This window comes from Gopherus evgoodei, chromosome 1 (assembly GCF_007399415.2).
Source record: "Gopherus evgoodei ecotype Sinaloan lineage chromosome 1, rGopEvg1_v1.p, whole genome shotgun sequence".
NCBI classification, from domain to species: Eukaryota; Metazoa; Chordata; order Testudines; family Testudinidae; genus Gopherus; species Gopherus evgoodei.
In genome coordinates, this window is record NC_044322.1 from 196,154,349 (window position 1) to 196,177,370 (window position 23,022).

The 23,022-nt window shown below is 40.7% G+C and overlaps 1 protein-coding gene across 1 annotated transcript in view; it reads right to left on the reverse strand.

Moving 5' to 3' along the window:
* PHLDB2 (pleckstrin homology like domain family B member 2) overlaps positions 1–11,264 on the reverse strand; it is a 158,371-nt gene extending 147,107 nt beyond the window's left edge. The window contains exons 1-3 of the mRNA XM_030581847.1: positions 11,115–11,264; positions 8,991–9,104; positions 8,362–8,455 (exon numbers count right to left, since the gene is read on the reverse strand). The gene's annotated coding sequence lies outside the window, so the exon portion shown is untranslated. The remainder of the gene's footprint in view (positions 1–8,361; positions 8,456–8,990; positions 9,105–11,114) is intronic.
* Between the last annotated feature and the right edge of the window lie 11,758 nt (positions 11,265–23,022).

Below are 23,022 nucleotides of genomic sequence, written 5' to 3' on the forward strand. Positions count from 1 at the left end.
GATTTTTTTTCAGCAAAAAAGTAAATTAACTGAAAAACGAATTTTCTGGGGAACCAGAAATATTTGCCAAACCAAAAAACTCAGGTATTTGCTCAGTCCTGCTTGATATGGCTTAGCCCTCACACAAGATCTCCTTTCCCCAGAAAGTCTCTCCCATCTCCCTACTAACCAGGTCAGGTAATGTTCTATCTGCCCCAATGAATCAACAAAATCCACTTAATCCTTTCCAAGCAGAATCAACAGCTAATCAAAAGATGGACTGTTTCAAACAAATACTGCCAGCCTATTAGAAATAGATAAATAAATAATAAACGATGAGGGCATTAGGGAAGACTGAGATGGAGATTATAATTACCTGGGGACACTAATTACTCCATGATGCATGAATGTGTTTTCCGGTCACAATGTTTTCTTGCTTGTTAACCACATCATACAACACTACTCAAAGAGCATGACTTCCTTTATAATCCATTGATTTATTTACCACCCAGGGTTTCAGAAATGGAGCAGTCTAAAATAATGGCACTTTAAAGCTAGTCTCCTATGAGTTTGTTATAATTTGTTCCTGAAATCTATTAAGTTAAACACTTACTTTAGAGGAAGAGCAGTTGCATGTGTCTTCACCAACCCTGAAATTAACAAAGAAGCTTTTAAGGCAGTTATGGCTGGTTATGTAAGGGCTTACTCACACAAAGCCCCAAAAGCAGAATTCATCCTGAAATGTCTGTCATATTGGGTGAAACAAAGCAAGTACTGCCTGGTTAGTGGCATTTTTCTTACAGGGAAAGATGTTTCAAGTAGTGCTCACTCTCCAAGAACAGAGAGAATCCCCAAGGGGTAAGTGAGGAAGAAATCAAGCTGAACACTGTCATACTATAGTGAGAAAGAGTTAAAGTATATAATTATCTGCCTAACTGCACAATTTGTTCCTTAAATGTAGTAAACCTTTTTCCTGCACTATCTGAGGAGAGATGGGGAGAGAGAGAGATCCATCTGTCTAGATTATACATTCCATCCAAGATTCAGCATGAGATATATTATGCTCTTGTACATCAGACATTTCCAAAACACTGTGAAAGCTGTACAAATATCCAAAAGGCTTGGGGCAGGGTAAAGTTTCATTTTATTGGCAAATACTCTGAGGCTGAGTTTTCATTCTAGAGTCAGAACAGGGCAGGATCCAGCTGCATCACCCAAAGTATAATTGCTATGGGCGATTAAAAGGTTTAAGCTTGATTAAGAATCCTGTTTGGTTGGAATTTCAAATATTTAACCTTCAATTTTCAAAGCACTGCACAAGCACCGAGCCAACATTACAGGAAATTAAGTGACTAAAATCCATGCACAATGTTGAACCTGTATCTCTCCCTGTCTCCTCTCTTAAAAAGTTCCACTTGACTGATGATTAGGGTTCACTACCTCTCATCCCAAGAAGTAATGCTGTAAACAAGGAGTTCTCTCATACCTTAGCTCTTGTGAGAATTTAAGAGCTGTCAGTTTCTTGAGGCTGAATGAAAGGTTGAGAGCCAAATTCCAGCTGCAGGGCCATAATCCAGTGTGGCCAGCTGGAGATCCAGAACTGTGTTGCAGGATCTGAGAGGTCCAGCTAAAGATCCAACACTAAAATCTGGGGCTAAGACATGAAAAGCTGGGGAAGTTCAGCCAGAGTTGCAGCATTAAAAGGCAGGTGTTAATGGCTACCATAAAGTGGGTCTACAAGCAAACACAGACCTTATTAAAGCTAACAAGTGTGCTAGCTCTGACTCTAAGCACCCCTGCATTCACTCGCTACACACACTGTTATAATAATCTTTATACAAAAATATGCCTTGTGAGGTATCATTTGAAAATTCATAACTTGCTGATCATGATGTGTATATTAATAGTTATAGATATAAACGGGAATTATGACTAAAATGTGTTTAAACCAGGCATGTCAGAGAGAGTTGGTAAACAGGTCTGCCTTAGACAAAGGAACGTTGTCATAAACAGATAGCTAAGGGTTAATGTCTCTTTCACCTGAAACACCTGACCAGAGAACCAATCAGGAAACCGGATTTTTTCAACTTTGGGTGGAGGGAATTGGGTCTCTGAGTCTTTTGTCTCTCTGCCTACTTTCTCTGAGCTTTGGAGAAGTAGTTCTGTTTTCTAATCTTTTGTTTCTAAGTGTAAGGACCAAGAGATCAGATAGTAAGTTATATGGTTTCTTTTCTTTGGTATTTGCATGCATATAAGTGCTGGTACTTGCCTCCTAATGGGAGGGCTATTGCATGACAAAAGACCCTCAAAAGTCTCTTAATGGCTTCTCGCTTAACAAAAAAAAATTCTCTCTGGTTCCCTTTTAAAACCAACTGTTTCTCTCTCTGCTAAAACACCCTTAGCAGAGAAAAGAAAAATATAATATTCCTACTGGCTTCTGGATTCTGTCTATATCCCACCACTGCACACCATATCATAACCTTAGTCCCAGATTTGGACCTTAGCGTTCAAAATATGGGGGTTAGCATGAAAACCTCCAAGCTTAGTTACCAGTTTGGACCTGGTACTTGCTGCCACCACCCAAAAAATTAGAGTGTTTTGGGGCACTCTGGTCCCCCTGAAAAACCTTCCCTGGGGACCCCAAGACCCAAATCCCTTGAGTCTCACAACAAAGGGAAATAATCCTTTTCCCCTTCCCCCCTCCAGGTGCTCCTGGAGAGATACACAGACACAAGCTCTGTGAATCCAAACAGAGTGACTTGCCCTCTCCGTTTCCAATCCTGGAAACAAAAGCACTTTCCTCTTCACCCAGAGGAAATGCAAAATCAGGCTAGCAAATCCAACCCACACACAGATCTCCCCTGATTTCTTCCTCCCACCAATTCCCTGGTGAATACAGATTCAATTTCCCTGAAGTAAAGAAAAACTCCAACAGGTCTTAAAAGAAAGCTTTATAAAAAAAGGAAAGAAAAAATACAAATGGTCTCTCTGTATTAAGATGATACAATACAGGGCAATTTCTTAAAAGAATATTGAATAAACAGCCTTATTCAAAAAGAATACAAATCAAAGCACTCCAGCACTTATATTCATGCAAATACCAAAGAAAAGAAACCATATAACTTACTATCTGATCTCTTGGTCCTTACACTTAGAAACAAAAGATTAGAAAACAGAACTACTTCTCCAAAGCTCAGAGAAAGCAGGCAGAGAGACAAAAGACTCAGAGACCCAATTCCCTCCACCCAAAGTTGAAAAAATCCGGTTTCCTGATTGGTTCTCTGGTCAGGTGTTTCAGGTGAAAGAGACATTAACCCTTAGCTATCTGTTTATGACAAACGTGTATTTGATTCTCTGTCCAGCTCAGTCTTCAGGCAAAGTCAACAAAGGTCCATTTTTATGTATTATGTAAACAAAGCTGTTAAGCTATCAAGGGGAAAGAAAAAGCATGGAGCTTCCTTCACCGCCAGACTCCATGTCACCTTCCTCACAACTTGAATAAACTTTATGTTGAGGGTAAACTTGAGAAGAATCCATTCAAAGGTTCACTGGACTATAAAGGAAAGGGGCAGAAAACCCCAACTTATCTCTCTCACCGAAGATCACAAAAAATCAATACTTTGGGCTCCTGGAGGAGATCCTGACTGAAGGGAAAGTAAGCCATTTTACTGGAAGACTGTGGGCGATAAATGGTGCCTTGAACAAAGGCTGTATGTTGCTAGTTTAAGTTTTAGTTGCTAGAAGGCGTTTCACTTTAATTTGCTAATAACCATTTCTAACGGTATCTCTTATACTTTAACTCACTTAAAATCCTACTTTCTTTGGTTACTAAACCTGTTTCACCTTTCAACAAACAGTGCTGTGTTTGAATTAAAGTGAATGTTAACTCCAGTGAAAGTGGCAAGTTGTTGGGTTTTGTCTCTTTAAAGGCACAAACAAACTGTATTATTTCTCTGAACATTGTAGGAGAGGGCTGGACATTACAGAGCAGACAAGTTTGGGAAGGTTCACGAGTGGAGGTAGGGGGTTGGGGTCACCTGCTAACATTAATCAAGTCTGGGAAAGATAAGAGTGTGTCTGTGATAACTGCAGGCAGGCTACTGGATTTAAAGGGATTAAGTCAGAACTGTACAGAATACAGAACATGGAGTGCATGCTGGTTGCTTGACGCTGTGTGTGTGTGTGTGTGTGTGTGTGTGTGTGTGTGTGTGTGTGTGTGTGTGTGTGTGTGTGTGTGTCAAGTAGGGACCCACAGGCAGCAGAAGCATTTTGAGGCACTCAGGGTTTTAATACAAGCAGTGACACAACCTCTTACTGGTCTGAATCACACCCTGAAGTGCTACACTAACCATCTGCACTCAGACTAAATGGAAGAAATAGTTAAGTTCCTTTATGGAGTAAGACAGCTGGAGACAACCGAGACCACCATCCAAGGCACTGAACTGAATGCTAGGCCAATCAGTAGCTAAGCCACATGAGCTGAGGGGTTTCCCTGGGGCCTAGGGTTGCAAGTTTTGGTTGGACGTATTCCTGGAATTTTCATCACATGACATAATCTTTAATTAAAGATTCTTTAGTTCATGGGGACTAGAGGACAGTCCTGGAGGGGTGGCTAATCTCCAGGGACTGATTGTAAATGGAGGTGCTGGGACATTGATTTGGCTGTAGATGAATGTGAAAACAAACAGAAAGCAAGAGAAATCTAAAAAAGGCCAGAGGAGCAATTGTGAGCATGGCCCTGAGAGGGAGCAGAGACAGAACTCCTCAGGGCACATGACTAGCTGGAAAAGCAGGCTTGGAAACTGTAAGCAAGGCAGAAGGAAATTGCCTGATGTTTGTTCCTACAGGACTTTGTGTACATTCCTAGTGAATAAACAGGATTGCACCAAAGAAATACCTACAAAGCTAAATCAAAGCGGGGAAGGGGAGAGACAATAAAATGCACTGCTGTGAGGAAGCGATTACTTCCTATTCCCAACAAAGCAGCAGACAAGCAAATGAAAAAATAGTTAATTATACATATTATTAAACAAAACAAATTAGAAATTTGTCCCCTACACCCTCTCTCTCCCCGTCACTGTGGCAGGGACTGTTAAGAGGAAGTGGAAGAGGAAAATATTTGTCTTTATATCCCAAGCACATGCAACAATTGCTGCCAAACCCTTCTACCCATAGTCCTATATTAAACATTAGAACATCATCTTTATGTTAAGGGGAAAATATCTCCACTCTGTGGGTACCACTAATGTCTACAAGGACACTGCCAAGGTTGACATACTTCAGATATGCACAATCTGGCCCACAAAATCAGTAGAGTGTAAAGGGATCTGTCTATCTAGTCCATCCTTCATTTATTACTAGATATTATTATACTGCAGTACTGAATCACTCCAAGTAGGCGGGGCCCCATTGTGCTAGGTGCTGCACACCTACAAAGTAAAAGACAGCCCCTGCTCCGAAGAGCTCACAGTCCTGTTGAATAACACTTTCAACTTATGATTTAATATAAATGTCACTCGCTAGAGAAAGTAAGTCACTTGTCAGGATTCCATCAAATATTGTAGTGAAGGAATTTATGTCTGCAAGTTAACTGTGATATTTTCAAAAATGAAAGCATCTAGTTGGTTTGAATTCATGTGTCGAATCATATATTTAGTTATTTGCAAATATTTGGACAGCTGCCAGATATTGATGGAAATGTTTGGGCATCCCAAAAGGTTAAATTTTAGCATAAGATTCTTAAAGTGTATTTTTCACTATCCTCTAATGTTATTTTTAAAGTATTTCAATCATAGAGTTAGGGAATAGAAATTCCAGAACACAAATACCAAGCAGTTAAAAGAGAGGCCTTTTCAAACTATCCAAAGGATAAAAATTATACATCCAAATGATTAAACAACAAATACATCTGAAGACAATTAAGATGAGTTTGCAATAATTTGCTAACTAAAGCAGAGCTAACTTCATAATGAACATTATTTGTGATGACAAGCTGTAAGAGCACTCAAAAGAGATGACCTTTTTGTATGATAATTTGCTAGCTATTGCTGCAGCTCTGCATAATTATTTCCATTATTTCTCTGCATCCCATTCCCAAGTTATACATAGACATTGCCTAATATGTAAATATAAATTGCTGCTTTTCTTACTGTCTGTTCTTTTTCCAAACCACATATATCTCCTACATGCAGCATATTATTAAACCTTCTAGGAAGGCAAAAGTTAATAACTAGTTTCTCTATAGGAATACATTTTACTGTACCAGGGGATTTATTATCTGAAGTCAGACAGGCTGCAAAGTTGCTGATGAGAAATAACCCTTCTCTTATAGTAAACTGTTTTGCCAACTGTTAGGTACCTGTGACTATAGATTTGAAATATCTTGCACAAAAACTAAATAGTTTTCAAATTAAAAGCTTTATTGGGCTAAAGCCTGCTTTAAATCCCATTAGAGTCAATGGTAAAACTGCCATTAACTTTTGTCATGATTCTCTCAGAACTGATGTTTAAAACCATTTTGTTCCTATCTGTGCTTGCTATTTAAAAATATACTCCCCCCTCAATTACAAACATTTCTCCTTTTAAAAAGACAACTAATAGGTAATGCAATACTAAGCCTCTACACCACCAGTTCAGATGCAGCATAGGACACTAATGACTTTCAATTGTTACCACCAGATGGCTGGCCGTTATGAAATGACTTCGTTGTTTCAGTCCTAGTGAACCCTTCAGTGATCGCAACCATAATAGCAGGCTCAGCAGAGAGGGCAGGGATTCAATTGGCCCTGAAAAGACAATTGCACTCTTTCCTAGAGCAAGTCCTTGCAGGCCACAGTTGAGGCACACTGGTGGGACATTTTGGAGCAAGCACATTGTGTGTGTGTTTGGGAATCAATGGAGGATTTCAGTCTTTGCTGCTGAAAAAACAGTTCTAGACAGATTTTACATTAGTAGTTTTTTAAAGCTTTAATGAAATCTCACTAGCTAGTCAAGCGTTTGTCCAACTGTCAAGTGCTCAAAGGGATGGGGAAAAAAAAGAGGTTTATGTGCCACCCAATTTTGAGATGAACTCTAGTCCTATGTGCTGAGAGAAGTGCCAATATACAATACAGCGCTTGAAAAAGTGTCAAAAACAAAAACCCAACACAATTTTTAGAGGTCAACGGGAAGCCGCTGGAGAGGAAAAAAAAGGAAAGTCTTATGCTTTAGTGCCTTTGTTTTGTTCCAAATTTATGGCTAGGTGGACAATGTGACAGACTGACATCATCCTGGACAAGCCTTATGGAATTAAAACTTGCTGAATTAGGATTAATACCTCCGGGGTCCATTGTATTAAAAATGCAACTGTGTGTGGATTATTGTGAAATTGTATGTAGCTCATCTAAGAAGAGGGAGATGGTAATGTAATTCCCCTGGTTACTAGCCCTTGGAAGCCACCCTCTGGAAAGTTTTGCATACACTAGTTCAAATGGGATTCTCTAGGGACCAAAAGACAAAAAGGATTTTTTGAATAAATAGCCTGGTTTGAAACAGGCTCATTCTCCTTCCTGGTCCAGCAAATGGATAGGACTCTTGGTCCATGGAGGGCCGCAATCCTTAGGGAAGCGTTGGAAGGACTGGGTGTACTGAGGCCCCCATAAGAAGGGTACTTGTTCTGAGTTGAAGCTTGAAACCACAAGGCAGCCTCTTGGGTGGAGTTTTGAAGGATTGCCCCCGATTAGGGTTGGAAGAGACCTCAGGAGGTCATCTAGTCCAACCCCCTGCTCAAAGAGCTAAAGAGAAAGTAAGCAGGCCTGCTTAGGCGGAGTTGCTTGCTGGGATATTACAGTATCCTCAGATAAATGTGCATCCTGGAAGTACTCCGGTCAGAAGAGTGTGAGACATATGTCTCCACTCAAGAGAGGTGACAGCCAGCTGAGACTGAAACCCAGAAACCCTTGCTGGACCATACAGGCGGGGAGTACAGGTACATTTATCATCAACCGTGATGCACAGAAAAATCATTTTGTGCTCAAAGGAGTTCCACACTAAAGGCTAAATCCTAGATTTCTTCCTATGTGAGTTTCCTTGAGCACAGACTGTGTGTAACATGACTACAAGTCTCCAAGGTTTGGCCTCCTTGCTGGATTTAATTTGTATGACGTGGCTTCTCAATGGTTTGTGTGGTGCAGTGTCTACCCATATCTAAAGGGTGAATTATCAAGCATGCAGTGTAATGGATTAGTTGGTTTGTTTCCATGAGTTGTGTCTCCCAAATTTTTTGAAGCAGTTGGCACCGCTCATAACTTTGCAATGATTCTTTTGATCCAGCAGAGCAACTATACGACCACCTGTAAGAACTGTAGTGCACAACCATGAAATTCAGTCTAGAAAAATGTGTACCTGTAAAGAAGCAACAGCAAGTTTCACTTTGCATTTCAGTGAAAGCTTGATGGCATCCACTAGACTTCAACTGGCTTTGTTTGCGTGTATCAACCTGAAATAAATCAAATCAAATTTGGCATGGTTTGGGGTTTCTTTGTGCAATGGTCACATCGCTCAAATGGCCATATTGAATCCAAGAAAAGAGTTAGAGATCTTGCCAGCAATGATCTGAGTTTCTCAACTGCATAGATGTAAATTGTCCATGTTAGGACAACAACAAAACTGACCACTGGAATTGTTTCTTGATAAGAGAGAGAGATTTTACAAGCCAACCCAGAGTCAGCATATACTCATGTACTTATTTTTGCATGCACAGTTGTTGCCATTTCATTCAGAAATAGTTTAAAATTGAGAAGCATTGTGGTCTAGCCAATAGGTTATTCTCCCTCTGACCTTTGTCTGTTTAGAGCAGGGATTCTTACAATTTACTTGTATAAACCTAGCACTAGGCGTTACTGTTACACAAATAATACTTTTTTTCATGCACCAATTCCTAATGTGCATGTGCAGGCCTGATAAATGCTTGTGCCAAAGCAGACACATTTTAAATGTACAAAGACATCAGGTCTCACTATAAAAAATCTTACCTGCTGAATTAAACGGTAGACAAAGGGCTTGGTATTGGTCTCCTTGGACTGTAAGCTATAGGCACACTCAAGAAGCTAGACATTTAAGTGATCTCATTTGAGGGTTAAAAAGACCTGCAAATGCAAAAATGCCCCCACAGTTATTCATACCTAGAATTTTGTGCCCACAAATAGCTGAGCTACCAGGTAATGCTGGCCTGAAAGTTGGACCTAAAGTATCTGAGGGAATTTATCAATAATGGCTTGTCTCTGTATAAGTCTGACAGCGTGTAAGTTAAACACTTATTTTCAGGATTGTTTTCATCCAAGAATTATTTGATTCCTGGGTTAAGGAAAGGTACCGGCACATCACTCAGTTGGCCTCCATTATAAAGGACTTCTCACATCCTAGACCTATATTAATCTCTGCTCAATAGAACCCTAGTGTTTTCAACTACTAACATTTAATTTTGTGTGTGTGCATGTGTGTGAGAAAGAAAGTTGTATTTATGCCTAGATGCATGGAGACACACTAAAGAAAATTTTTGTGTGTGTGTGTGTGTGTGTGCATCTGTCCATTCCTCCTACTGCAGCTTTGTCCTCATCCAAGCTGCAGCACTGAGTCTTTCGTCACGACTCACTAATTCAAACAAGGCTAATCGCATTTCATGCTTCATGGTGTAATCGGATCAACAGAGGGGTTAGTAAAGAAATTCTTTCCCCTCTTCCACATCAAGCTATGGGATGGATTTATTATAAGAGTTTTTCCACTATTCTCTAAAGATTTGGCTGTTAACCACCCCTGGAGGCAGGACTCTGGGCTTAGACTCATGTCTAATGTGGTTCAGCAAAGCCTATGTTATTATTTCCCCTAGGTTTAAGCTGACACAAAAGTACAGACCAATAGGACAGTTACATTGCCTTGCCTTAAGCTGAACTTGCTCAGCCAGAAGCATATTTAAACAATTCAGTTCTTTAAAACAGTGTCTGCTGTTTTATTTTTAAATTAATGACCTCTTGTCACAGATCTACTTGTGATCCCCATCTTGGGCTCTCACCAGACTGCTGTGAGGGGATCCAAACACTGAATTCCCCATGAGCTTTAAGCATTCAGAGTCTGAATAGAGTCCAGACACCGTATGTGGCTTGAACTGGTGAAAATGGCAGAAGATCTCACATAGATCAACTCCTGACCTTTTATAACCTTCCCATCCCTCTGTCTTGTGACTCCCAGAGCAACCTCTGGATGTGATTCCAGATTCCTAGCACATGACATAGCTCAGTGGTTTGAGCATTAGCCTGCTTAAACCCAGGGTTGAGAGTTCAATCCTTGAGGGGGCCACTTAGGGATCTGGGGAAAAAATCAGTACTTGGTCCTACTAGTGAAAGCCAGGGGCTGGACTTAATGACCTTTCAGGGTCCCTTCCAGCTCTATGAGGAAAGGTATATCTCCATATATGTTATTATTTCCCCTCCACCTGCTTTTCCTTTTCTATCACAAGCGTGATTTAGATACTTTTAAAACTGTTATTGTTGAAGTTTTTAGGAACATCTCTGTATAGTGTCCTACATCACCCAAAATACCTGCCAGAGCTGCTGGCCCTCAACAGCTCTGAAAGACTCTGGGTTAGCAGCTGTGGAAGCTCCCTGTTCTGAGGGAGTACTTCCCCATCCATACAGTGTGGAATGTCTCCACGGCTTTAGGAGACTGCGTAACACCCATTCAAAATGGCAATAGCTCTTCAGCTGTTGCCAGTTAGGCTGCAGTTGTAGCAATAGTAAAAATTTCTATTAATATGGCAGGTGATGTTAATAATCATATAACACATGCTTATCTATGCCGACATGGAGGGCAGGATTTGGCAGGAACAGTCAAGTTTAGGCAATTCCTCTGTTAGTGCATCATAGAATTGGAAGATGGGAAAGACCTATGATGTCATCTAGTCCACCCACCCGGACAGTGCATTATTGGTTCCCATAATGTAGTCTTCACTGCTCCATCTAGTCTCCTTTTAAATTGTCTCTGACAACAAAGCTGCCATAATTTCCCTTGAGCGACCACTCCATAGCCTAGGGCATTCTTCCTAATATCCGACCTAAATAATCTTTTGCTCACTTTCATTCCATTATTGCTAATTATCTCACCTTGAGACTGCTACAAGAACTTCCCTCCAGCTTGTCCTCTTCACCCTTCATATCTTCCTCTCCTTCCAAATCAGCTCCTTCAGTTGAAGTTGGTATTGTGATTGTTGCTCTTCTCTCACTTTGTTGCAGTTTTTGCCATCTTTCTGTTACCTATGAAGAAAGCACATACATTTTACACAATAGGATTATCATAATTCATTCTCCATGAAATTTATGTGCTGCCTCCACAGAGCATATCTAATTTTGCTTCTTAAAGCCTAGCACATAATTGATTTCATGCCAAAGTTTCTTGGCCTCAGTGAGCACTTATGCTCTGGAGAGCCCTTTATAACCAAATAACTAAACAAATCACGTCAGATTGCTCTGGTCTGAATACCATTGTTACCACTATTATTCTTTGTCTTAAGGTTGCACCCAAAGGCTCAGTCATAATCAGATTCCCATTGTGCTAGGATGCTATATGAACACCCAGGTAGACGTGGTCCTGCCCCAATAAAGCTCACAATCTAATAAGCCATGACAACAAGTAGACACAACAAACAATGGGAGGGAGAGGAGATGAAGGGGAGGGATGAGGGTAATGTGAAGCAAGTAGCAGTGGGAAGATCACATTTGCAGTGGCTAGGTATTTCCACAACTTGATGGTTCCAAGTCAACTGAAAGGTGTGCTGCACTTTCATAAAAAACAAGTGACTACATTCACACTGGCTTCTACCTTTAAGCCTGATATAAACTACTCAAGTATTGAGAAGAGATGCCCAGTAGCAATAACATGCTGTAGCATCCTCAGCTAAAGATATTGTGCTTAATGGGCCAGAAATCTTCAGCATGAACGAGGGAGGTGCACTTTACTGCTCCTCTAAAAAAGAGCACATATGATCCTGTCTGGTTCTTTTGGTCCACACTAAGTGGACACCCTATCTCACTCAGAGCCCATGCTCACAGTGTGCCTGATGCACATGCTGGTCTGTTAGCCTAGAATTCAAGATCCTGCCCTACAGGTTGTGTAACTGCTATGCAGTTAGCTGACCAGTGGCCTACACTTGTCCGTGGCGGAAAGAAGTGGTTTGTAGTCTCCATCTCTCTGCCTTGTGTATCAGGGCAGGATTTAGTCCATAAACTTAAAATAAGAGCATCCATTTAGATTAAACAGAGTTCCAGCTCTTACCAGACAGGCTCAGGTCTCTAGCATTCTGCTTGCTTAAGCTCTAGGAGCCATAATGTTTGCTGTGTTTGTCCTGCACACACCACATAGGGACCCCCAACAAGATGGGGCTGAGTACCATGTATCATCTTAGTGGCCACCTCAGCTCCTCCTCAGTGTGGCAAAAGTTATGCTATCAGGATGTGGGAATCTCTAGAGGTACAGAGGTGAAAGCTAGATTTGCCCCATAGTTCTTAAAAAGGGACGCTGAATATAAAAGTCATATATATAATTCCTGTCCCCCACCAACCAGATTGGAGATACAGAGAGCTCCTGGAGAAATGGAAATTGAAACTAAATATTCTTTTGAGGGTGGGACCACCTGTTACAAAATGCATGGGAGACAGGCACAGTAGCATATGAGGACTTTGGCTGCATTAAAGTGTGTTGGATTTTTTTTTTTTTTAACTATATGGTCTCAGCTCACTCCTTCACTGATGCTACTACCCATTTATATAAAATTCCCTAGTTTACTAAAAACTCTTATTAAAATTCATTTTTGTCATTATTGATGGCTGTTTCTTTACTTTTGTATTTCACAGGCATTGAAACCAGGCCAGTCCTTCTGGCTCTTGCTTGCAGTCCTTTTCACTTTATGGATGTGCTGTACGAAGTCAGTGTTGGTTTGTTTAGAGTTCCAGTGTTAAAGGGGTATGTTTAAAAAAGGGGGGGAAATGAACAGAAAACCATTTCTAGTCATATGAAGGTTCATAACCCCAGATCTCCCTTTTCAAACAAAGCTTCAGTTTTGGACATATCCAGTAAAAACTAACACAAAACCAGAAATCTGGCACATGTGAAATATGCAATATTGTCTGGCATTCAAGTGTCCGCAGATTGGCTCCAATTCAAGCATTTTATGCAAGATGAGAATAGAGAAAGGAAAGTAGCTCTCAAACTCCGCTGGAGAAATGTGCCCTTTCTCAGGCCCTAATGTTTTTTCTCCACACTCATAATCCCAGAATATTTTTTCTAGTCTCTGGGGGCTGATCCACTGGCAGTTGTGGGGTGCTCAGTACCTCTCAGGAACTGGCTCATAGTTATTACAAAATGTAGGTATGTAGTTCACTGAGTTCTGATTCCCACTCACTTCTCATCTCTCACTATAATTTCTCCTCAGAAATATGTTAATGATGTTATCTTCTAATCTCCTGATTTTTTCCATCCCATTAAGACATTCCTCAAGCACCAATTCACTCATGTTCCATGGGTATTTTAAGGCAAGTTGAGCATAAACTGAGAAGGATTGTGAATTAGAAGGAACCATTAATAAAAAAAAGATTACATCCATTTTGCCATGGTGCTAATTATTACTGTTTTAAAGGCCAGAGCTTGCGTATATGCCACACCAATACCTCCCAAAGCTATTGTTTGTTCTCCCAGAGTCTCAGCTATCATTTTTAAAACATCTCTAGCTGTTGAAGATGCAAAGAAATGCACTCCCTCCCCATCAAAAAAGGTGAACAAGTGTCACGAATGTACGGAGGATCCTGCAGAAACCTCGGCACAAGAACTCCGAGAAGAGTGAACTGTCGCATTTTTCTCAGAAAGAAGTTTTTCAGAGGCCCAGTGATGATTATTTAAATGTTAACATGGCTAACAATTTCATTCCTTATATAAGAAGGGAAAGGTGAGGGTTCACAGATCTGCACATTCACTGTGAGTGGACATCTCAATTTGGTTCTGCAAGAGAGTGGTGTGTGTAAGGTACCAACCACTTATTTCCTCCCCACCCTAATTAAGAGGCAAACCAAACCTAAGGAGCCTAGAACAGCCCTTGGGCATATGAACCTCCACTGAGGTGGAACAGAGCTCAAGGAGCTAGGAGAGGGCAAGCATCAACACAGTCCTGTTTTAAATACTGGCACAAGATACAGTGAGCAGCAGCAAATTTTCATCACTCAGATAGGAAGAGCACATTCTGTAGGCGAAACTTGGGTGAATCTCACTGCTATCCCTCACCCACCTGACCCCATCAAAGACTAAGTGCTTTATCATAAGATTAACATGTCATTATCCTTGTCTTCGGACATCTCCTCTGGCTCTCTTAGAATTACATTTTTTCATAATTCGTTAGGCCAAACTGCCATCTGACCCTTACAATTTAAAACAAACAAACAAAAACACTGAATGTACTTTAGGTTAAATACATTAGACACAGAGATTTCATCATAACTAGAGCTGGCCAGAAACTGAATTTTGATTTGGTCCTATCAAAACATCTTGAGTACATAATGTCAAATAATTTTATTTCAGTAAAAACGATGTCATTTTGATAAAGTAAAACATTGTTTCAACATCATCATTTTGACTTTTCTGTTATATTCAAATACTATTGTATTTTTGTTGTAATACAGTAAAAGTCAAAAAATTGACAAGACAAAATCAAAATGAAAAGTTTTACCCTATCAAAATGACACATCATTGAAATGAAATATTTTTATCTTATCAAAACAAATTGGTCTGATATTACCAAAAATAATTGAGAAAATGTAAATGAATCATTCTCTTTTCCCATAAAAAATGTCCTTGGAAGAGACACATTCCCATGAAATGTTTCAATTTTGACACAACTGCATTGTTTTGGACAAATCTGCTCCATCAAACTTTTTTTCAGCAGCTGTAGTTGTAACCATAGTTAATGTGCCACAATTAACTTCGTGTTGTGCCAATGCCTTATTCATTTTTAGCACCTCTGAAACACAAAAGTTTTATCGTTCAATTGTCAATGTAGACATAGCCTATGAGTGCAGCTGACTGATGGCTATTATATCTGATATTCCTAAACCTGTATTATTGTTTCCAAGGAGAAAGCATGTTTTCCCCTCCTTCTGCTCATTTCTTCCATCTATCTCAACTTCAAAAAACCCTATAAAGGCATTGTCTACACGGAGCTATTCTAGAAAAGATATTCCACTTTAAATTCACACTCTACCATTAATCTGAACTAACTTTTATGTGTAGACAAGCCCTAATTCCCTTCCCTCAATCTACTTCCCACCCTGTAAGACCCCCACACTGTAGCAATCTTCCTTCCATGAGATAATTCCTTCAGCTTCATTCCAATTATTTCTCCCATTGCGGTGTTTTCAGCTGTAGCTGTCTGAGGAGCATACTTATAACTCAACCTGGATTTCTTCTTCTCAAGTGTCATCCTTTCGCTGATAGAAAGTGGCACTGATGGGCTGTGGGGATGGAACTGCTCCCATCACTCCATTAGATGGAGGGCATGTAAAAGGATAATAGATACAGGATACCTATTAAGACTGCCTATAATTAGCAGCAGTGCTGCTAAAACAGAACAAAACAAAATACTGAGACTTGACTTGAAGGGATTTGAACCAGGGCTCGGCGAGGACATTTATGTCTGATAATTTTGTATGAAAGCTTCTGTATTTTTTGCTAATATATTAAATGACAGTAAAGAAGCTTACATGTTATAAAGGAGCACTGACAACATATTATACAAAACCTCTGGGCTATGAATGGACACTCAATCCTATTTTCTCCTAAAACAATGCTTTAAACATAGCTTCTCATCACAGGTCAAATGTTGAAAGGGAGGCACATTCCACCCCATAAATATTTTAGCCATAAAGACACACATTTATCAGAGGCAGAGAGGCCCTTTGGTTTGTGAGTGCCTTCTCCAAACAAATTCAGGGTAGGAGTGGGTTTGATGGCATGCCTTAAACATTCCAGAAATGAATCCAAGCATTGTCTCACTGCATCTCAATATGTGGGCACAGCCAAGCTGCATGGAGAAAGCCTGGCTAAGTGTCTCCAGATACTGAGAATGTGGGTTGTGCTCACAAACAGAAAAGAGGCAGCACATATGGAGAAACTGAAATTCCAGAGAGCTGGTAACTGTGTAACTGAAGTTCACTAAAAATCCACTGGGAATTACAGAGGTGGTTTCATTTCTGATGCACAGCTTGACCCTGTGTGAAGTAATGCATGTGCCACATCCCAGTTGCTTTCCTACCCCTGCAAACTTATACACTCCAGAATGCATGAGAAGATGTATTAACTGGCCTAAAATGTAAGGTTGTCTCTGGATGAAATGGGTAGCTGGGGGACCAAAAAAAAAGTGCATCTCACAACAGCAGGAGGAAGCCTTTCTGTACTGGATGCATGATGAAAGTATGAAAGGTGAAAATCTAAGACCCTTTCAAACTGCACACTTAGGGCATTCTTGTGGCACCTTAGAGACTAACAAATTTATCTGGGCATAATGAAGTGGGTTGTAGCCCATGAAAGCTTATGCCCAAATAAATCTGTTAGTCTTTAAGGTGCCACAAGGACTTCTTGTTTTTTTGCTGATACAGACTAATACGGCTACCACTCTGAAACTTAGGGCATTTTCACCCTAACCATCCAATGCTTATCTATATCTAGCCCAGGCCAGAACACATATTTCAAGTTAACAATTGCTGTGGTGTATGGTGACACCTGTCCTAAGCACCTACCCATTTGTAATAGCAATTTGCCTTCAGATGACAAAAGGAGTAATGGGAACACCAGACATACCATTAAATTTAGGCAAAAATTTCCAGAAGCAGTTACTGATTCTACATGCACAACTTAAAATGCCTGGAGCATCATTTTTAGCAAGAGCTGAACCATACATAATTCAATTTGAAATCATTTAGACCTTCAGATGTTCAGCAACCCCCCAAAAATCAAGATGTGCCAAAGCTGGGCACCTAAAATCAGTGGCCACTTCTGAAAATTTTGACTTTGGCATGCAAATGAGACATATTATTAATAGAATCATAGAATCATAGAACTGGAAGGGACCTCGAGAGGTCATCTAGTCCAGTCCCCTTCACTCATGGCAGGACTAAGTATTATCTAAACCGTCCCTGTCAGGTGTTTGTCCCATCTGCTCTTAAAAATCCCCAATGTTGGAGATTCCACAACTTCCCTAGGTAATTTATTCCAGTGCTTAACCACTCTGGAATAAATTGCCCCAACCCTTTATTTTTTTTCTCCCTTTCTTTTCCAAGGAAAAGGTACAGAACATTTTTTTGAAAAGAGAAAGTGAGGAAAAACAAATATTTTATTTGGAAACATTTCTGAGCTCTCTGAAGCTTGCTGTTTCCCTCAGCTTCTATTTTTCAAACTTAAGTTAGCTGTTTACATTTAAACATTTAAAAAGTAATATGAGCAAAGGAGCCAGTTAATAATAAAAGCCTGATTCTTTGGTTTGTCCAGTCTAGCTTTAAATCTTCCTTTATATAATTGTATCAGTCTTTGGCCCAAACCTGCTCTCACTGAAGTTAACAAGAGCTTTGCCATTGATGTGAACAGCATAGTTCCCCAGTTCTGTATATAATTGCTCTCTGGTTATCTAGTTTGACAGAAAAGAGCTGCTGCCTTTCTTAACTTTGGAGACATTGGAAAACTGTATTCAACTCTGCCAGAAAACTGATTCATTTGTTATTAACGCAGCCCATATTTAGCAATGTGTCTAAGACATAGAAAGCATTTACTTTCATCTCAACACAGCTCAACCTCAGTACAGTTGAATCTCCGGGGACGCTGGATTCCATTTTGCATGTCCAAATAAGGGAAAGCAAGAATTTTAAAAATGCAAACCTGGCCTGAAATCTCCCCAACTCCAAGAAGCTATTTTTAGGTTTTGAGAAGCCTTTCGTTGAACATCTGAGGATGCTGCAAACCTTTGATTTTATTACTCTCCTCTGCATAACTAACCTTCAATATATACTGTAGCACATGTGTGAATTTTATCCAGGGTGTTGGGATGCATAGGGATGGGGATATGGAACAATAATGAAAATTGTAACATCATACAAATCAGTGGTGCAGCCGTACCTTGACCCATTTACTATATTGCATTCTGGTCTTCCTATACTAAAAAAAAATGCAGAGGGACTGGTTCACAGGCAGATGTTGAATGATCTGAGGCATGAACATCTTCCATATGGAGATAGCTTGAGAAGATAGGAGCATTTACCTTGGAAAAGAGTCAAATCAGAGGGGACATGACAAAAATATTTTTCAGTAGTGTTAACATAGCACCTAGGCACCCCAGTCATGGACCAGGCCCCATTGTGCTAGGTGCTGTACAAACACAGAACAAACAGATGGTCCCTACCCCAAGGGGCTTATATCCATTTCAGAATTTTATACTGCTGCCCATCCTAGTATCTCAGAGCCTCCATGTAAAAATAAATAGCAATTGCCAAGTTCCTAGTAGTCTCTACAGAGTATCCCTATTTGGGGTAAAAACTCTGCTTGGGATTGGACTTTTGATTTTTGAGATTTTACTTCATTCTTTTTGTGTGTGTTTATTGGCTAAAAGGCATGATGGGAAGGCTTCCGGAAGAGAAAGATTTTGCAGCACTTTCTAAAGACAGTCAGGCACTGGATTCACCTGATCTTCTTGGGAAGTTTGTTCCAGACTGGATCCCCTCAACCAAGAGTGCCTTATCCCTAGTTCTCAGGCACTTCATCCTGGGCTCTGTGATCAGCACTGTCCCAGAGGAGCACAGCTGTCGCAGTGGGTCATAGATCGATTTGGTCTTTAATGTAGCTGGGGCTTGAGCCATTTATTGCTTTGAAAATTAGAACCAAGTGCTTAAAATGGCATCAGAAGCTCCCTGGCAGCAAATGCAGGGACTCCTGAGCACAAGCCTGATGTGCTCCCAGAGGCCTGAGACATGGATCAAGTGAACAGCTATATTCTTATGAACTAGAGCCTCTGCACTATCTCGACATTCAGCTTTAGACACAGTAAGTTGCAGTAATCCAGCCTGAAGTGATGAATGCATTGTGACTGTGCCCAGGTCTTCATCTGTGAAGAAGGGACCAAGTTTCCAGCAAGCTGAAGGGCACTTTTAGAAACTGATGCTACCTGGTTGATCTCAAGGCTTCCCACCACTTTCATGAATGGGGGCTATATATTTCAGTGGAAGAGGGACATAAGGTCTCAACAAGTCCTTCAAAGGGTTTCCCCTTTCCAGCTAGCATGACTTTGGTCTTGGGTTCAGTATAAGCCAGCTGCTCTTCATCCAAGATCTAATTTGCTGCAGGCATTCTGACATTTTAGTCGTCTCACGTTCTCATAGACCCTAGGACTGGAAGGACCTCGAGAGGTCATCGAGTCAGTCCCCTGCCCTCATGGCAGGACCAAATACTGTCTAGACCATCCCTGATAGACATTTATCTAACCTACTCTTAAATATCCCAGAGATGGAGATTCCACAACTTCCCTAGGCAATCTATTCCAGTGTTTAACTACCCTGACAGTTAGGAACTTTTTCCTAATGTCCAACCTAAATCTCCCTTGCTGGCAGTTTAAGCCCATTGCTTCTTGTTCTATCATTGGAGGCTAAGGTGAACAAGGTTTTCTCCCTCCTCCTGATGACACCCTTTTAGATACCTGAAAACTGCTATCATGTCCCCTCTCAGTCTTCTCTTTTCCAAACTAAACAAACCCAATTCCTCAGCCTTCCTTCATAGGTCATGTTCTCAAGACCTTTAATCATTCTTGTTGCTCTTCTCTGGACCCTCTCCAATTTCTCCACATCTTTCTTGAAATGCGGTGCCCAGAACTGGACACAATACTCCAGTTGAGGCCTGACCAGCGCAGAGTAAAGCGGAAGAATGACTTCTCATGTCTTGTTTGCAACACACCTGTTAATGCATCCCAGAATCACGTTTGCTTTTTTTGCAACAGTATCACACTGTTGACTCATTATAAGCTTGTGGTCTACTATGACCCCTAGATCTCTTTCTGCCATACTCCTTCCTAGACAGTCTCTTTCCATTCTGTATGTGTGAAACTGATTGTTCCTTCCTAAGTGGAGCACTTTGCATTTATCTTTATTGAACTTCATCCTGTTTACCTCAGACCATTTCTCCAGTTTGTCCAGATCATTTTGAATTTTGACCCTGTCCTCCAAAGCAGTTGCAATCCCTCCCAGTTTGGTATCATCCGCAAACTTAATACGTGTACTTTCTATGCCAATATCTAAATCGTTGATGAAGATATTGAACATAACCGGTCCCAAAACAGACCCCTGCGGAACCCCACTTGTTATACCTTCCAGCAGGAGCCATTAACAACTACTCTCTGAGTACGGTTATCCAGCCTATTATGCACCCACCTTATAGTAGCCCCATCTAAATTGTACTTTCCTAGTTTATCTATAAGAATATCATGCGAGACCGTATCAAATGCCTTACTAAAGTCTAGGTATATCACATCCACCACTTCTCCCTTATCCACAAGGCTCGTTATCCTATCAAAGAACGCTATCAGATTAGTTTGACACGATTTGTTCTTTACAAATCCATGCTGGCTATTCCCTATCACCTTACCACCTTCCAAGTGTTTGCAGATGTTTTCTTTAATTACCTCCTCCATTATCTTCCCTGGCACAGAAGTTAAACTAATGGTCTGTAGTTTCCTGGGTTGTTTTATTTCCCTTTTATAGACGGGGCACTATATTTGCCCCCTTCCAGTCTTCTGGAATCTCCCGTACCCCATGATTTCCCAAAGATAATAGCTAGAGGCTCAGATATCTCCTCTATTAACTCCTTGAGTATTCTAGGATGCATTTCATCAGGCCCTGGTGACTTGCAGGCATCTAACTTTTCTAAGTGATTTTTTTACTTGCTCTTTTTTTATTTCATCTTCTAAACCTACCCTCTTCCCGTTAGCATTCACTATATTAGACATTCCTTCAGACTTCCCAGTGAAGACCGAAACAAAGCAATCATTAAGCATCTCTGCCATTTCCAAGTCTCCCGTTACTGTTTCCCCCTCCTTACCGAGCAGTGGGCCTACCCTGTCCTTGGTCTTCCTCTTGCTTCTAATGTATTGATAAAAAGTCTTCTTGTTTCCCTTTATTCCCATAGCTAGTTTGAGCTCATTTGTGCCTTTGCCTTTCTAATCTTGCCTCTGCATTCCTGTGTTTTTTGCCTATATTCATCCTTTGTAATCTGACCTAGTTTCCATTTTTTATATGATGCCTTTTTATTTTGTAGGTCACGCAAGATCTCATGGTTAAGCCAAGGTGGTCTTTTGCCACACTTTCTATCTTTCCTAACCATCGGAATAACTTGCTTTTGGGCCCTTAATAGTGTCCCTTTGAAAAACTGCCAACTTTCCTCAGTTGTTTTTCCCCTCAGTCTTAATTCCCATGGGACCTTACCTATCAGCTCTCTGAGCTTACCAAAATCTGCCTTCCTGAAATCCATTGTCTCTATTCTGCTGTACTCCCTTCTACCCTTCCTTAGAATTGCAAATTCTATGATTTCATGATCACTTTCACCCAAGCTTCCTTCTACTTTCAAATTCTCAACAAGTTCCTCCCTATTGGTTAAAATCAAGTCTAGAACAGCTTCCCCCTAGTAGCTTTTTCAACTTTCTGAAATAAAAAGTTCTCTGCATTGCAGTCCAGGAACTTATTAGATAGTCTGTGCCCGCAGTGTTATTTTCCCAACATATATCTGGATAGTTGAAGTCCCCCATCACCACCAAATCTTGGGCTTTGGATGATTTTGTTAGTGTTTGAAAAAAGCCTCATCCACCTCTTCCCTGATTAGGTGGCCTGTAGTAGACTCCCAGCACGACATCACCTGTGTTTTTTACCCCTTTTAGCCTAACCCAGAGACTCTCCACACTTCCGTCTCCTATGTCCATCTCCACCTCAGTCCAAGTGTGTATTTTTAATATATAAGGCAACACCTCCTCCCTTTTTCCCCTGTCTATCCTTCCTGAGCAAACTATACCCATCCACACCAACATTCCAGTCGTGTGTATTATCCCACCAAGTTTCAGTAATGCCAATAATGTCATAGTTGTATTTATTTATTAGCACTTCCAGTTCTTCCTGCTTATTACCCATACTTCTTGCATTTGTATAGCATCTAAGATACTGGTTTGATCTTGCCTCCCAGCTTTGCCCTGACCCTCCTTCCTCTCTGCCATTATAGCCCGTGCTCCCTCCTGTTTCCAACCCATCTCCCAGGTCTTGTTCCCCACTTACCTGTGGGCTTTGCTCACCTGTCCCCGACTGGTCTCTTGTAGTTATCAAAAAGAAGCAGGGATAGTATTGATCCCTGCAGGACCTGGCAGGTGAGTACCTTTGGAGAGAAAGAACAATTACCCATCACCGCAATTTCTGTTGTGCTGAAGAGGAACAATTGCAGCCATTCCGTAATGTTGGGCCATCCTCTCCTGCTATGTCCCAGTAGCAGACATGTTAGCAGTGCCTTGTGATCTACTTGGTCATGTGACGGACAGAGAAAGAGCATGAGCACTTCTATTCTCCTCTCAAAATAAAGAACAAGCACATTCAGTGAAAAAGAAGGGTAACAAATTTAAATATGACAGGGAAACAGCCCTTTCCACATAATGCACAATTAGCCCGTGGAACTGTTTGTCACAAGGTATCATTAAGGCCAAGAGTTTAGAAAGCAATTGGATATGTATATGAACAAATGAGAACATCCAGTGTTACAGGGTTTCAACCCCAAAGTGAAAAAACCTCAGCCAAAGCCATGAGGTTGGAAAGGACTACACGTTGATGCTTCATGGCATACCCTCTAATGGGTTAGGAAGAAACTTCCCATATGTGTTCTCTACAGACTCCTGAATTTTGTGGTGGTCTCCCAAATCCAAACATAGTTTTGGATATGAATGGTGCCACTAGCACGTACTGAACACAA